This window comes from Mastigoproctus giganteus, chromosome 2 (assembly GCF_048544385.1).
Source record: "Mastigoproctus giganteus isolate SK-2022 chromosome 2, ASM4854438v1, whole genome shotgun sequence".
Classification (NCBI taxonomy): Eukaryota; Metazoa; Arthropoda; class Arachnida; order Uropygi; family Thelyphonidae; genus Mastigoproctus; species Mastigoproctus giganteus.
Genome location: NC_143576.1, coordinates 214,768,959 through 214,782,794, shown reverse-complemented (window position 1 = coordinate 214,782,794; position 13,836 = coordinate 214,768,959). Strand labels below are relative to the sequence as shown.

At 39.3% G+C, this 13,836-nt stretch overlaps 1 protein-coding gene across 6 annotated transcripts in view; it reads left to right on the top strand.

Annotated features, from left to right (window-relative positions):
* LOC150090076 (uncharacterized) overlaps positions 1 to 13,836 on the top strand; it is a 99,457-nt gene that overhangs the window by 12,852 nt on the left and 72,769 nt on the right. The gene's annotated exons all lie outside the window — the stretch shown is intronic.

The window sequence follows — 13,836 nt, the reverse complement described above, 5'->3', positions numbered from 1 at the left end:
CAAAAAAAGACCCATGGAGTTGTCGGCTAGAGTGAAGAGGAATGATTCCGAATCGACCACAAAGAGCTCCATAATTTCGACGTTGAAAGGCAATGCCATTTCGATAGCATAGAAATTTAATGAATTTAATTTGAATTCTCTCAAGTCTTTGAGAAAGATATTCCCGTTGTGGGGACCAAATAATATCACAATAAACAAAAATGGGAAGTATAAGCTGCTTCTAGAGAAGAATTATAACTTTGTCACTCTTGAAAACAGAGGAAGAACGCTTGATTAATCCAAGAAGTTTAGAAGTGTGAGATATTACGTGATCGACGTGGGAAGAGGGATGAAGGTCAGATCGAAATAGGACACCTAAATCCTTGAACATATCAAGGATTTAGAATTGCAAGGTACTTGCAATTAGAGAGTTTCCAATATAATAATCAGTAAGGACAGAGGGTCTGACCACACGATTAGAGAGAAAGCGACATAATTTACATTTTAACGGGTTTAGAAACAAGTTATTTTTATTGAGTCAGAGTGAGAGGGAATCAAGACAGGACTGGAGTTCATCGCTGTCAGTTGAAGAAAAAATAATTTGGTGAAGTTTAATATCATCTGCATAGAGTTGCCACTCAACATTAACGGATTGAAATAACGTTGACAGATCATTAGTATAAACAATAAAGAAGAGCGGACCCAATGGTGAGCCTTGAGGAACACCTTGCGAAACAGTAAACGGAGTTAATGAAGTACCATCAATTAGTACGGATAGTTTACGATTTCTAAGCAGTGAATCAAGAAAATCTAGTAAAGGGAATCGTAGACCATAGATGATAGCTTAAACAGCAAAAGATCGACGTGGACAGACTCAAATGCATGTCGAATAAATTTGATTTCCTTTGTCCAAATTAGTTTTCAGGAAATGAGAAAACAAGGCAAGATTTGAAACAGTTGATTTCCTGGGAAGAAAAGCATACTGAGGATTATTTATAAAAGGGTGAAGATAGGAACTAAGATATTTATAAAGTAGAAGTTCAAAAATTTTCCCAATTGTATTCAGTATAGTAATAGGTCGGTAGTTATTAGGCTTAGCTTTTTCACCCTGTTTATTTATAAATCGGAATGGTATAAGTCTCTTTGAACGATGAAGGGTAACATCCATGAAGAAGAAGACAGTAATTAAAGAGATTTCTAAGAACTGGAGCTAAAGTGAACTACTTTTCTTGAAAAAAATAGCAGGGAGGGTATCAGGTCCAGGATAAATGAAATCTTTAAGCCGAGAAATGGCTGACTGGACGTCATCAGTAGTGAAAACTAATCTATCAAAACTGTCATTACTATTCGGGAGAACAAAGTTTCGAAAAGTGAGTAGTAAAAAGATTAGCAATGCCAAGAGGATAGGTGATAGAGATATTTGAATTATTAGTTAACATAGGAATTCTAGAAGATCTCGATAGCGGTTTGAGATGGGACTTATTAGTGACTTCGTTAAATGAAATAATTTTTTTCCCTTTATAAAAAAAATACCTCATATATTAGCATTTTATTTTTTTTAGCAGATCTGGAAAACAGTTTTCCAAATTTGGAAGATATCATCTTTTTTTTTGTAAATTATAATAATCGAAATCGTATTGTCTTAATATTCCTTAGCCCAGACGGGCATTTCAAATAACGCCTATTATTGACACCATCTTGACTTCGTGCCGCTGCCTATTATTATTATTTTTTTAATGAAAACCCCAAACACGAGAGGTATTAGAACCTATAGTACTTAGTACCGTGCTTGGGTTGGAGGTTGAGAAGACGAAAGAAGATATTTGTTGACATTGGACTTGAACTTCTGTAGATTGTAATTTTCAGGAAATACATATGAAGGAAGGTTGTTCCAGAAAACGGCAGTTGAATGAAGAATAAACGAGGAAGATAAAAAGTTGGTTCTGTGAGTTTGAAGTTGGACAGTAAATGGATGTTGGCTGGTGGCGGCACGTGTTTGGACTGCTTTGAAAAAGAGAGCACTAATTGTAGAAGCCAATTCAGAAGAACAGTGCCCATGGAAGTATCTGTAGAAGAGGCATGCAGCAGAAACAGTACGTCTATGAGACAGCGAGTGGAGAGACTCTGTTAGAGATGAATCATTAATTAACCTAACTGCCCTCTTCTGAATGGAATCAAGAAGCCTGAGAGAGGTTTTGGGGGCACCACCCCAGTTGTGGGAACAATGTTCCATGGCAGGGCGGATTTGCGATTTATACAGAGTGAGCAGCTGTTTGGAAGAAAAGTAACGCTGAGAGCGAAAGAGAAAACCAAGTTTTTTAGATGCAGAGGAAGCAATATTTGTAATGTGCTTGTGCCAAGAGAGATTAGAAGTCAGGGTAATTCCCAAAAGAGATATATCATTTTGCCTAGAAATCGGAGTGTCACCAAAGATAAGTATAGGAGCAGAAGAATCCTTTTTGCGAGATATAAGACAGGACTGAGTTTTAGAAGGATTGAAATCAACTAACTTGTCTTTTCCCCACTGAAGAATTTCCTGGAGATCATCGTTTAAGGAATTGGTAGCGGATATTGGAGAAGTTGAAGCTAATTGAGCAGGGCGAGGTTCCTCATACTGGAAAGTGCAGTGCAATGCAATTTCCAGTATTTTCAGTGCTATCATCAGCAAAACTATGCATAGGATTTCCGGGAAATGGAGGAAGGTCATTAATATACAAGAGGAAAAGAGTAGGGGAAAGAACTGAACCTTGGGGGACACCAGCATTAGTGGAGAAGTTAGAAGACAGAGAGTCATCTAACATCACCCTCAGTGAGAAAGCTGGATAACCAATTACAAAAAACAGTTCATCATCATCAGCCATTTTCAATCCACTGCAGGATGAAGGCCTCTCCAGCAACTTTCCAGTTCCTTCTGTTTTGAGCACTGGCCATCCATTTACTACCCACAAACTCATGAATTTCATCTATCCATCTCCGCCTTTGTCTTCCAGGTTTTCTTCTAGCTCCTCTTAGGTACCATTCTGTTATTTTCTTAGTCCGTCTGTCATCATGTCTTCGAGCTAGATGTCCTGCCCAAGACCATTTTAGTTCTTTAGTTTTGATAAGAATATCCTTTACTTGAGTTTGCTGTCTAATCCATGTGTTTCTCTTCTTATCTAACAGTCTGATTCCCAATATAATTCGTTCCATTCTTTGCTGTGTAGTTCTCAGCTTCTCTTTCATTCTTTTGGTGAGTGCCCAAGTTTCACTTCCATAAGTCATGGTGGGGAGTATACATTGATTCATTATTTTACGTTTCAGACAAACTGGGATATTACTCTTCAGTATGTGACTATATTTCCTGAATGCTATCCATCCAAAATTTATTCTTCTCTTGACTTCCAGCCATTTATCATTATTACAGCTAATAACTTGTCCCAGATAAGTATATGACTCCACCTTTTCAATTACTGCTCCTTCAATCAATATGTCCCTTTCTGTAGCATACTTGTTCATCATAACTTTTGTTTTAGCCATGTTCATCTTTAGTCCAAAATCCATACTAACTGTGCATAACTGATTAAGATTTTCCCCTAATTCTTTGGGATCGTGGCTTATGACCACAATGTCATCTGCAAATCGTAAATGGTTTAGATACTCTCCGTTCACATTGACTCCTTTCTGCGTCCAGTCTAATCTTCTGAAAGCTTCCTCAAGGGCAGCAGTAAACAGCTTCGTGGATATTGTGTCTCCTTTTCGAACTCCTTTCTCGATTTTAAATTTCCTACTGTCTTTGTCTAGTCTAATAAAGGAGGTAGCACTCTCATATATTTCCTTCAAAATCATAATATATGGGGTATCCATGCCTTGTCTTTCCAGTGCCCGAAACATTGCCTTATGCTGTATGGAGTCAAATGCCTTTTCATAATCCACAAATGCCAGGTATAATGGTGTTTTATATTCATTTGCTTTCTCCATTAGCTGTGATATTACGTGAAGGTGATCCATAGTTGAGAATCCTGTCCTAAAGCCAGCTTGCTCTTTCGGTTGATTCTAATCAAGTATTCTTTCTAATCTGTTAGTAATGACCCTTGTGAACAACTTGTAGATGTGGGATAACAAGCTAATTGGTCTATAATTTCCAATTTCTGATTTATCTCTTTTCTTATGCAGCAAAACTATGATTGCATTATTCCACTGCTTAGGTGTCACACCTTTTCTAATGCACTTTGTGAAGAGCCTTGCCAGTTTTTGTGTTATGTCTCTTCCTCCCAATTTTAACAACTCTACAGTAACTTCATCTTCCCACGGGGCTTTCTGATTCTTCGTTTTCTTCAACGCATGTTCTACCTCATCAGGAAGAATATCGGGTATGTCGTATGTGTTGCTACTTTGCAATCCATCTTCCCCACTGCTGGAATCATTCCCTCGCTCCTTGTATAATTCTCTATAGTAGTCTTCTGCTATTTGAATTATGCCTTCTCTGCTATTTATAAGTACACCATCGCTATTCTTCAGTTTCAGTATCATTTGTCTTTCTGTGTTCCTGCTCATGGCTGCTGATTTAAATCCTTTGTTTTCCTTTAATGCTTGTTTTACTTTTCTTGTGTTACATCTTCTTATGTCCTCTCTGAGTCTCTTTCTAATGGCTTTGCATAACTCAGTATACTCACTTTTTTCCTTGTCAGTGTTTATCTTGCTCTTCATTTTTCGCCTTCGGTTCATCATAACAAGTGTTTTTTGACTAATTTTTTCTTCTTTGGATTTTTTTTCCCTATAGGTTTCTTGGGCTTTATCACTTTCAGAAAGTTGTAATATTCCTCGTCGATAACTTGGTTCTGAGCAGTCTGCAGAAGCTCAAACTTGTCCTTAAGTTCCAGTACATACTGCTTTTTCTCCTCTTCTGTTATCTCAAATACCTTTGTATTATTTACTCGAGTCAGTTTTTTCCTTTCATTTCCTACATCTATATCAAGTGCACATCTTACCATTCTGTGATCACTTCCAACATTTACCTTATTCAGGACGGTAACATCATTCACAATATATTTTCTTTTAGTGGGGATGAAGTCGATTTCATTAGTTGTTAATCCATTTGGACTCTTCCATGTCCACTTTCTGTTCACCCTTTTCTTGAAAAAAGTGTTCATTTCTGACAATGCTTGAGATTCTGCAAAGTCCACAAGTCTTTCATCTCTTTCATTTCTTTCACCAATTCCAAAATTTCCTATAGTTCACCTTTCTGCGCTGTTTTGTCTTTTTCCAACCTTAGCATTGAAGTCCCCCATAATAATAGTGTAGTGGATTTTCTCCTCATCTAGAAGACTCTCAATTTCGGTGTACATTTCTTCAACCTCTTCATCATCATGACTCGATGTTGGTGTATAAATCATTATAACCTTTAGCTTGTACTTCTTAGAAATCTTGAGTATTAGTCTTGACACCCTTGGTGATGTACTTTTGAATTCCAAAATGTTGTTTTTTAAATCTTTATGGACCAGAAACCCAACTCCACCTTCACTCCTTTCACTGTTTCCATTGTTGTACAGCAGATTTCCACTTGATAAACTTATAAGTGATTCATTTCTTCTTCTTGTTTCAGCCAAACCGATGATATTCCAATTCACATTTTCTAATTAATTTTCCAGCTCTAATATCCTGTCATCACCGATGAGTGATCTTACGTTATAACAGGCCAAGTTCAATTTCCGTGCATGGCAGCCTGGTCGTACCCAGAGATTCTTAGCACCCTCTGCTTCAACTCTGATCCTCTCATAGTCGTATGAGGGAGGGGGAGTGAAAGCTGCTGGGGACTGAGGGCCATTTATTTTGTTGTGCTGTCATATGCTGGAGGGTTTGGTCTTTTCCTCTTCACGCTGACCAGGCGTCTTGAAGAGAACCACTCTACACGTTCGTTGCCACCTAAGTGACGTAACAGGGCTTACCATCGAGAAGGTGTGCGTGAGTGGATTTTAGAGAGGCAGGCCAACCGGACTTCTCCTAAATCTTCTGTAATAGAGAGATATTGGATCCATCAGTGTTTTAGGCTGAGTGTCTGATAACACACAGGATACCTGTTCCCCTCTAAGCCTCCTCTAAAAAACAGTTACCAAACCATAAGATGGAAGCTTGTTTAGAAAACCTTTATGCCAAACACGATCGAAACCTTTTGAAATGTCAAGAGCAACTGCTTGTGTTTCACCGAACTTTTCCATTGAAATAGTCCATAGATGGGTAACATAAGCCAGAATATCACCAGTGGATCGACAATGACGGAAACCATAGTGGCAGTCGTTGATCAGACGGAAGGTTTCTAGATAGTTTAAGAGTTGGCAGTTAATTGATTTCTCCACTATTTTAGAAGGAGTAGAAGTAATTGCAATGGGATGATAATTGGATGTGAGGGATTTTTCACCCTTTTTGAGAACTGGCTGGATATGAGCAAATTTCCAAGTAGAAGAAAAAACAACTTTGGAATAAGAAAGTGAAAAAAGGCGGCAAAGAACAGGAGTAAGTTCAGGAGCACAAGTTTTGAGAACAACCAGAGAAATACCACCAGGACCTGCAGCTTTCTTAGCATCAAGATTCGTCAAAATCCTTCTGACATCCTTTTGATGGAAGACTACAGGAGGCATTGAATGGAGCGTGTTGGGAATGGTGGGAGGTGTTTTACCAAGATCATTAATACATGAATTGGAAGAAAAACGGGATGCTAGCAGGTCAGCGTTATCCTTGGCTGAGTGACAATAGAACCATCTGGTTTTGACAGAAGTGGGAACAGAGATGGGCAAAAGTTGCAGTCAATAGCTTCGGCAAGAGACCAGAATGCTCGGCTACCATTAGGGCAAGAAGCATGTTTTCTATTCTTAGCCTTCAAAATCTAGTTTGGACTGATTAATAACTGCTTTACAATTGTTGCGAGCTTTGTTGTAGATAGGAAATGAAACTGAAGAACTGGAAACAAGCCAATTACGATATGCAACGTTCTTATCTTGAACAGCCATAGTACATTTATTGGAAAACCAAGGTTTAGATAAAGGACGAGATTTTAAAGTGGAGTGTGGGATAAAGGATTCCATTCCTGCAAGAATAATTTTACTGACACGATCTGGGCAAACATTGATATCAGAAGTTTTGAAACAGTAATCCGACAAAGGAAAAGAAGAAAATAAATCTCGCAGGTCATCCCATTTTGCATTCTTGTAATGTCAAACAACACGAGGTTGGAAATAGCCAGGAGATGAAGGCTCCATTGGAGAAGAGACAATCACCAAGTTGTGATCTGAGGTACCTAAAGGACCACTCACTTCGACCGTGTACTTAGAAGGGTTGTTTGTGAGAAAAAGATCAAGCGTGTTGGTTATATGGTTAGGATTGTCCGGTATTCTGGTAGGTAAATGAACAACCTATGCGCGGTCATCAGTAATTGCAAAAGCTTTAGTAACTCGACCAGTTGGGTCTGTGTTACTAGAAAAACGGAAGCCAGCTGGATGTGAACATTAAAATCACCAAGGAAAATTACCTTACTGTTAGGAAAGTTGGACTGGAGAAAGTCAAGTTGCAAAGAGAGGAAGTCAAAAGTTCCAAGTGATTAGTAGAGTTGGGAGATAGAGACAACAGATGAATTTGACAGAATGAGGTAAAGAGATTTTAAGCCAGAGAAGATCGAAAAGAGGAGATTCCAAATTAACAAGTCTCTGATAGGGAATATTGGAACGGAGATATGCACAAATAATACCTTTGAGGCGAAAGGAATCATACAGCGAATGATTTAGGCAACTGAGTTGAGCAGTGGTTGAATCAACCGATAACTGGATTCTGTCAGAAAAAGTACATGGGGTTTGGCAGACTGTAAGTGGAAATGGACTTCGTTGAGATTAGGATTGAAACCACGTATATTTGTGAAATGAATTAGGAAGTGCTTGGGAGGTTAAGATCTTTCCGCAGACAAGTTTGCTCTATTAGTTTGACAATTCATGTTGTATTTAATAGTAAGAAAAAGTGGGAGGGGGGATGTTGTATGAAGTAATAAAATTTTTGGATATTGCATACACAGTAAGAATATACCCAGATCCTTGACATAAGGTGGCCTTGACAATGCCTCCGCATACACACTACACGGACTCCCTCCAGTCACTATCTGGCAGAGTAGAGGTAGCAAGATTATACACTAGCTGATCCGGAAGCCTCCTAGAGAGTTACCCTAGAGGTTCGGTCTGGTGTGCTAACTAGCGGCCGGCCTGCTAATATCGTTTTAGAGCTGTACCTTCGAAATGTAAGGAAGTTTGGATCTCGCCATGGTGTTCATCATAACCTCAAAAGACATTAGTCATACTGCATGATGGAAGAGATGGGGAAGGGTTGACTGGAACTTAGCTCTGTAGACTAAACATGGGATCCACCACTTCAAGTCTCCAATAGGCAAAGCGGTGGTATTGCACCGGTTGATGAGAGTCATCTACCACCTTGTACTGCCTGGTAACACAGAGAGGCGGCATTCCTCCGTGTAGTGTGGGCGCCAAACCTCGACCCCTGCCTACATTGGCTCACACCTGGGTAGTCACCCACAGTGATTTGCACATGGGGATTAAACCCAGGATTACTAACAGTCGCACCATCGTGAAGGTGCAAGCAGAGGAGTTGGCTGTCACAGACCGTCTGTACTTCGCCGAAATTGGGTCCACTTGATTTGAGCGTCACCCGAATATCAGTTCCATCAGTGTTTTAGAATCCCAGGTAACCAGCACAGCTTGTCTGGCATATCTGAGAGAATGTCTGCGACAACTTCAAGGCCTATACTCGTGTAGATAGGTTCCGAAACTTTCTCGGTTCACGGCGTCCTTAGTGCCTCAGTAATTTTTTCATGGCGCCCCAGGCCAAAAGAAATACTTAACAGTTCCGTTTATTAAGTAGTTAGGTCCAAACACTTAATAAGTAATGTTGAACTACCTCGAGCTAGTAGTTTGCGCCTTTTATTTATTTCGAATGCATTTTTAGTCAGGATCCCTGGATTTGACTTGCTAATAGCACTCGGCTTTGAGACTGACTAACTCAAGATACTGAGGAGGAAATCTGCATATTTAACTACCATAATCCTCCAGGGAATTGGTAGCTTGTACCGAAAATATTCTGAGACTAAAATCATTATTTGCGTAGCTAATTACACCAAAGAAAATGTCAATAGTAATGTCTAACATTTACTGAAGTTGTATGTCAACACGCCAAGCGTAACTGGGTCAGCATAGCAGTTTGAAAACAAACATAGAGGGGAAAAAATATATTTCGTTACTGCACTAAATATTTGGCGAACGTTGCTGGCGTCCTCTCTGAGTCCTCTCAAACACAAGAGGAAGGGAGTCTGTCTCAGGTTATCGGATTCTCGCTTCCCACCTAAAAATATGCACGTAATGTGTAGGTTAATTCGCAGAAGGTTTTCATTCAAGACGGGTAGTTGACAGACTAATAAGAGAAGTTTGGGAACACGTTACTAATCACAACCCCCATTAAAGAGAATAATCAGAGATTACCAAAACTTTTTAATCTTTTTTTATTATATATGAAAGCTTCTATTATATATATCATTCAGAAACGTATTTTCAATATAAAAGGAAAGTGGAAGCCATCCACCGCTGCACATGTTCTTATAAGTTTAAAAGTGGTGGAAGTTTCCAGGGGAACCTCATTATTACCTGCTAATCAGCCAACAAGGTGAAAAATGCTCATAAGAATTTCTGGCGTCATTGACGGGCTTCAAACCCAGGCCTTTTCCACCGATTGTGGTGATTATAACCACTGTGCAACCCGCACAGACAACAGCGTTACAGTCAGGAGGAAGAGTCCACCCGCTCTGGTGGACCATTACATGTGTACCACGAAAAATGCTACAAATAAATATGTGCAAAAAGTCCCGATGAAACCCAACACAATTTCATGCACAAATAATGAATCCAGTTGGTGTGTAAGTCCACTACAAATGATAACGGACGTCGTTACCCCCAAGAAGCACCGCACGGATGGCTAAACATCCTAAAAAGAAATGTAATGGGACGCTTCGTAGCAATTTTGTACATCCACCAACAAAATGCTATAATCTTTCTTACTTTACGATAGGAAGCACAGCAAAACGATGTCATCGATCTCTTTCTTTCGCGCCAATGGCGTCAACATTCATACCCATCTAAGGCTAGAGGAAACTTATTTAAATGAAGGCAAATAAATTTCCATGTATATTTTTCCTCACCTCACCATTCAAGATCGCACGCACAAATTACATATTAAGGTGGACCTCCTTTCTTTGTCCAGCCCGCCTTTTGCTGCACTTGAAATCTTTACAACTAAATTCGTTCCTAAACGAAATAATCTCGATACTCTGGAACTGTGATGACTTCCTTCCATTAGAAAACACTTTTGAAATTCCCATTCCTTCTCAGATTTTAGTGGAATGCTCGCTAAAGAATCAGCGCAACAGTTTGAACTATAATGTATTTAGGAAGGATAGGGTAGATAGAAGGGGTGGTGGAGTAATGGTTCTTATCAGAAGCAGCCTGAGTGCGACGATAGCTTTCCCAGATTCAGACATTTCACGTGCTAGTATAGAATCTGTATGGTGTGAGATAGTTGGAAACAAAGGTATAATGCGAGTAGGAGTAATCTACAGACCAGGTGATTGTGACGATTATGAATAAAGCCTCTACATGCAAATGGAATGGGCAAGTAAGCGTCAATGCCTTATTATGGGTGATTTCAATTTGCCTCTAATTGAAATGAGTAAATGGGAAGGAAACTCGATAGGGGAAACAAAATTTTTAAATCAACTGGATGACTGTTATTTGTATCAACATGTCAGGGAAAGTACTAGAGAAAAGAATATCCTAGACCTCATCATCACCCATGAATCAGATGCCATAACAGGGCTGACAGTAGAGGAACCAGTAGCAGGAAGTGATCATGGAGTTCTACGGTGGATGATGACGAGAGAGGTAGCAGAAGTAAAAGGCAAAGGAATGGGTTTTAATTTCAGAAAAGGAAATTACGATGCCTTAAGGTACTACATAGCCTCTATTAACTGGGTAGATATCGCGCAGAGAATGAATACAATTGAACTGTGGTACGCTTTTAAAACATTAATCACAGACGCCTTGAATGCGTATTTACAATTAAAAAAATACTCCACGAGGAGGGTTCTAAGTTGGATGAATAGTGAAGTTGCCACATTACTTGAGCAGAAAAAGGTGGCATGGAAACGTTACAGAGCAATAAAAAGTACTGAAGCCTATAACAGCTACAAGGTGATGTGTAATAGAGCCACAGAAAAGGTTCGACAGGCAAAGGCAGTTTATGAGAAATCACTAGCAAACAGAGCAAAGAGGGGGGATAAAGAATTCTTCACATATATAAATGCCAAGAAGAGCAGGACAAACCAGATCGGACCTTTACGTAAGGGAAAGGGGATAGTAATAAATACACCAGCTGCCGTTGCAGATGAACTCAACAGTTATTTTGCATCGATATTTACAAATGAAAAGCCTTTTGTGGCAATGGGAAATTGTGGGAGCGAAGTTAAAAAATATGTAATTAATGATATTGAAATTTCCCAAGATTATTTAATGAAAAAACTTTCGAGCCTACAGGCCAGTAAGGCTCCTGGAATTGATGGAATATACCCTATAATCTTAAGGGAGGCCGCAAGTGAGTGCATTGAACCATTGAGGCTAATTATGCGAGCATCACTAGACTCTGGGGAGATTACGTTGGATTGGTAAAGTGCCAATGTATCTCCCATACATAAGGGCCGTTCTAAGAGAGAAGTGGGAAATTCTCAACCTGTCAGTCTGACTTCAGTGGTAGGGAAAATCATGGAGGCAATGATCAAGGGTGGAATTCAGGATCATTTGGATAGAATTGAAATTCTCAAGGATACTCAGCATGGTTTTGTAAAGGGAAAATGATGTTTAACAAATCTGGTTTGCTATTTTGAAAGGGTCACTCACGAGCTGGATTTAAGGAATAATTTCGACATTGTTTATTTAGATTTCAGCGAAGCTTTTGACTCAGTCCCACATGAGCGGTTGCTTTATAAGCTGGAACAGGTTGGAATCACTGGGAAAATCCTTAGATGCATAGCTGGATGGCTTCAGGGCAGGAAGCAGAGGGTTGTGATAAATGGCTATTCCTCAGATTGGGTTGATGTAAGAAGTGGGGTTCTCCAAGGATCTGTATTAGGATCACTGTTGTTTTTAATTTTCGCAAATGACATCGATGAAGGGATAGAGGGCGTGATGTCTAAATTTGCAGATGATGTTAAAATTGGTAGAGTGGTTAATGATCACTGTCAAGCTCAGCTTCTTCAGAGAGACCTAGATAGACTTTAGGAATGGTTAGAAAAATGGCAGCTATGCTTTAATCCAACAAAGTGTAAGGTATTACACTTGGGAAATAGTAATCCCAAAATAACTTATTCACTTGGTGGAGTTCAACTAAACCCAGTACTGGAGGAAAGGGACTTGAGTGTTACGATACGTCAGACATGAAATTCTCTGAGCATTGTAAACAGGTTGCAAGGAAGGCCCATGGTGTCCTATCGATGATCTATCGAACTTTTGCAAGTAGAGGTAGGGACGTGATAATCCCATTATATAAGGCTTTTGTTAGACTAAACTTGGAATACTGTGTTCAAGTATGCACCTAAAGAAAGACATCGAGATCCTTGAAAGGGTGCAAAGACGGTAACTCGCCTTGTGATATCGGCAAAAGGGCGTCCTTATGAAGAAAGACTTCGAATATGTGGGTTGCAGAGTTTGGAAACTAGACACCTTAGAGGAGATTTGATTGAGGTGTTTAAGGCTCTGAGAGGCATCAGTAAAATAAATGAGGACGAAATTTTCAAGATTATAAATGATGCTAGAACTAGGGGACATAAATTCAAGTTACGTGGGGAAATGTTTAGATTGGACTGCAGGAAGTTTTATTTTAGTCAGCGAGTTATAAATTACTGGAATAAGTTGCCTACATGGGTGGTAGAGGCTGACAGTTTGGGGAAATTCAAAGGTCATCTGGATAGTACCTTCGGATCAGGGAAGCGTATAGGATGATAGGTTTAATTTCCTTTTCTTTTATTAATTATTATTATTATTATTTTATTATTTTATTTTTTTTATCATTGTTTTATTCGGGGTTTTTTTGGCTGGTGCAGCATAAGCCATAGGCTTTCTTGCACCATGCGGCCATTACTAATACTAATACTAATACTAACTCTCTGCTGAATACAACAGAATCTGGGTGAATTACATTTTACTCCTTGAAGCACGTCAGTTCGGAATTGCACAAGCCGATCTACAGAAGTTGGCCTTTCAGTCTGCAGATGTCAAGGGGCTATATTAAATAGTGATACGCTATTAAAAAGTGGTAATATGGTTTCGTTGTTCACCATCCAGAACTTTCTCTGCGCTAAACAAAGGCTACATTGTCATCCAGGAAGTCTGGAATTTTTGTGACAAATATACTGTAAGTTTCGAACTACTCAGATATTTACAAACCCATAGAATTTATTGGATAGAAGGAGAAAATATATAAAGCTGATTTAATAATGAATGATGAAAGGGGCGCAAATACTACACGTGTGTTGTTTCAGCTCAGTTAGTATATGTATTTGCATGTGTGTGGGGGGCGGGTGGTATATATGACACTGATGTTAGTTGGAGGAGGATGATGTTGAAGAGAGAGAGAGAGCTATCACGTGGTCAATATCAGACTCCTCTTCCGACTCTGAAATAGGTGAAGAAGTGGAAGACCCGTAGAAGTATGGTGCTGAAGATGGATATGGCGCTGAATTTGGAGTCAGAGAATCTGCAAGTTGAGGAGGTCGCTCAATCTTTCTTG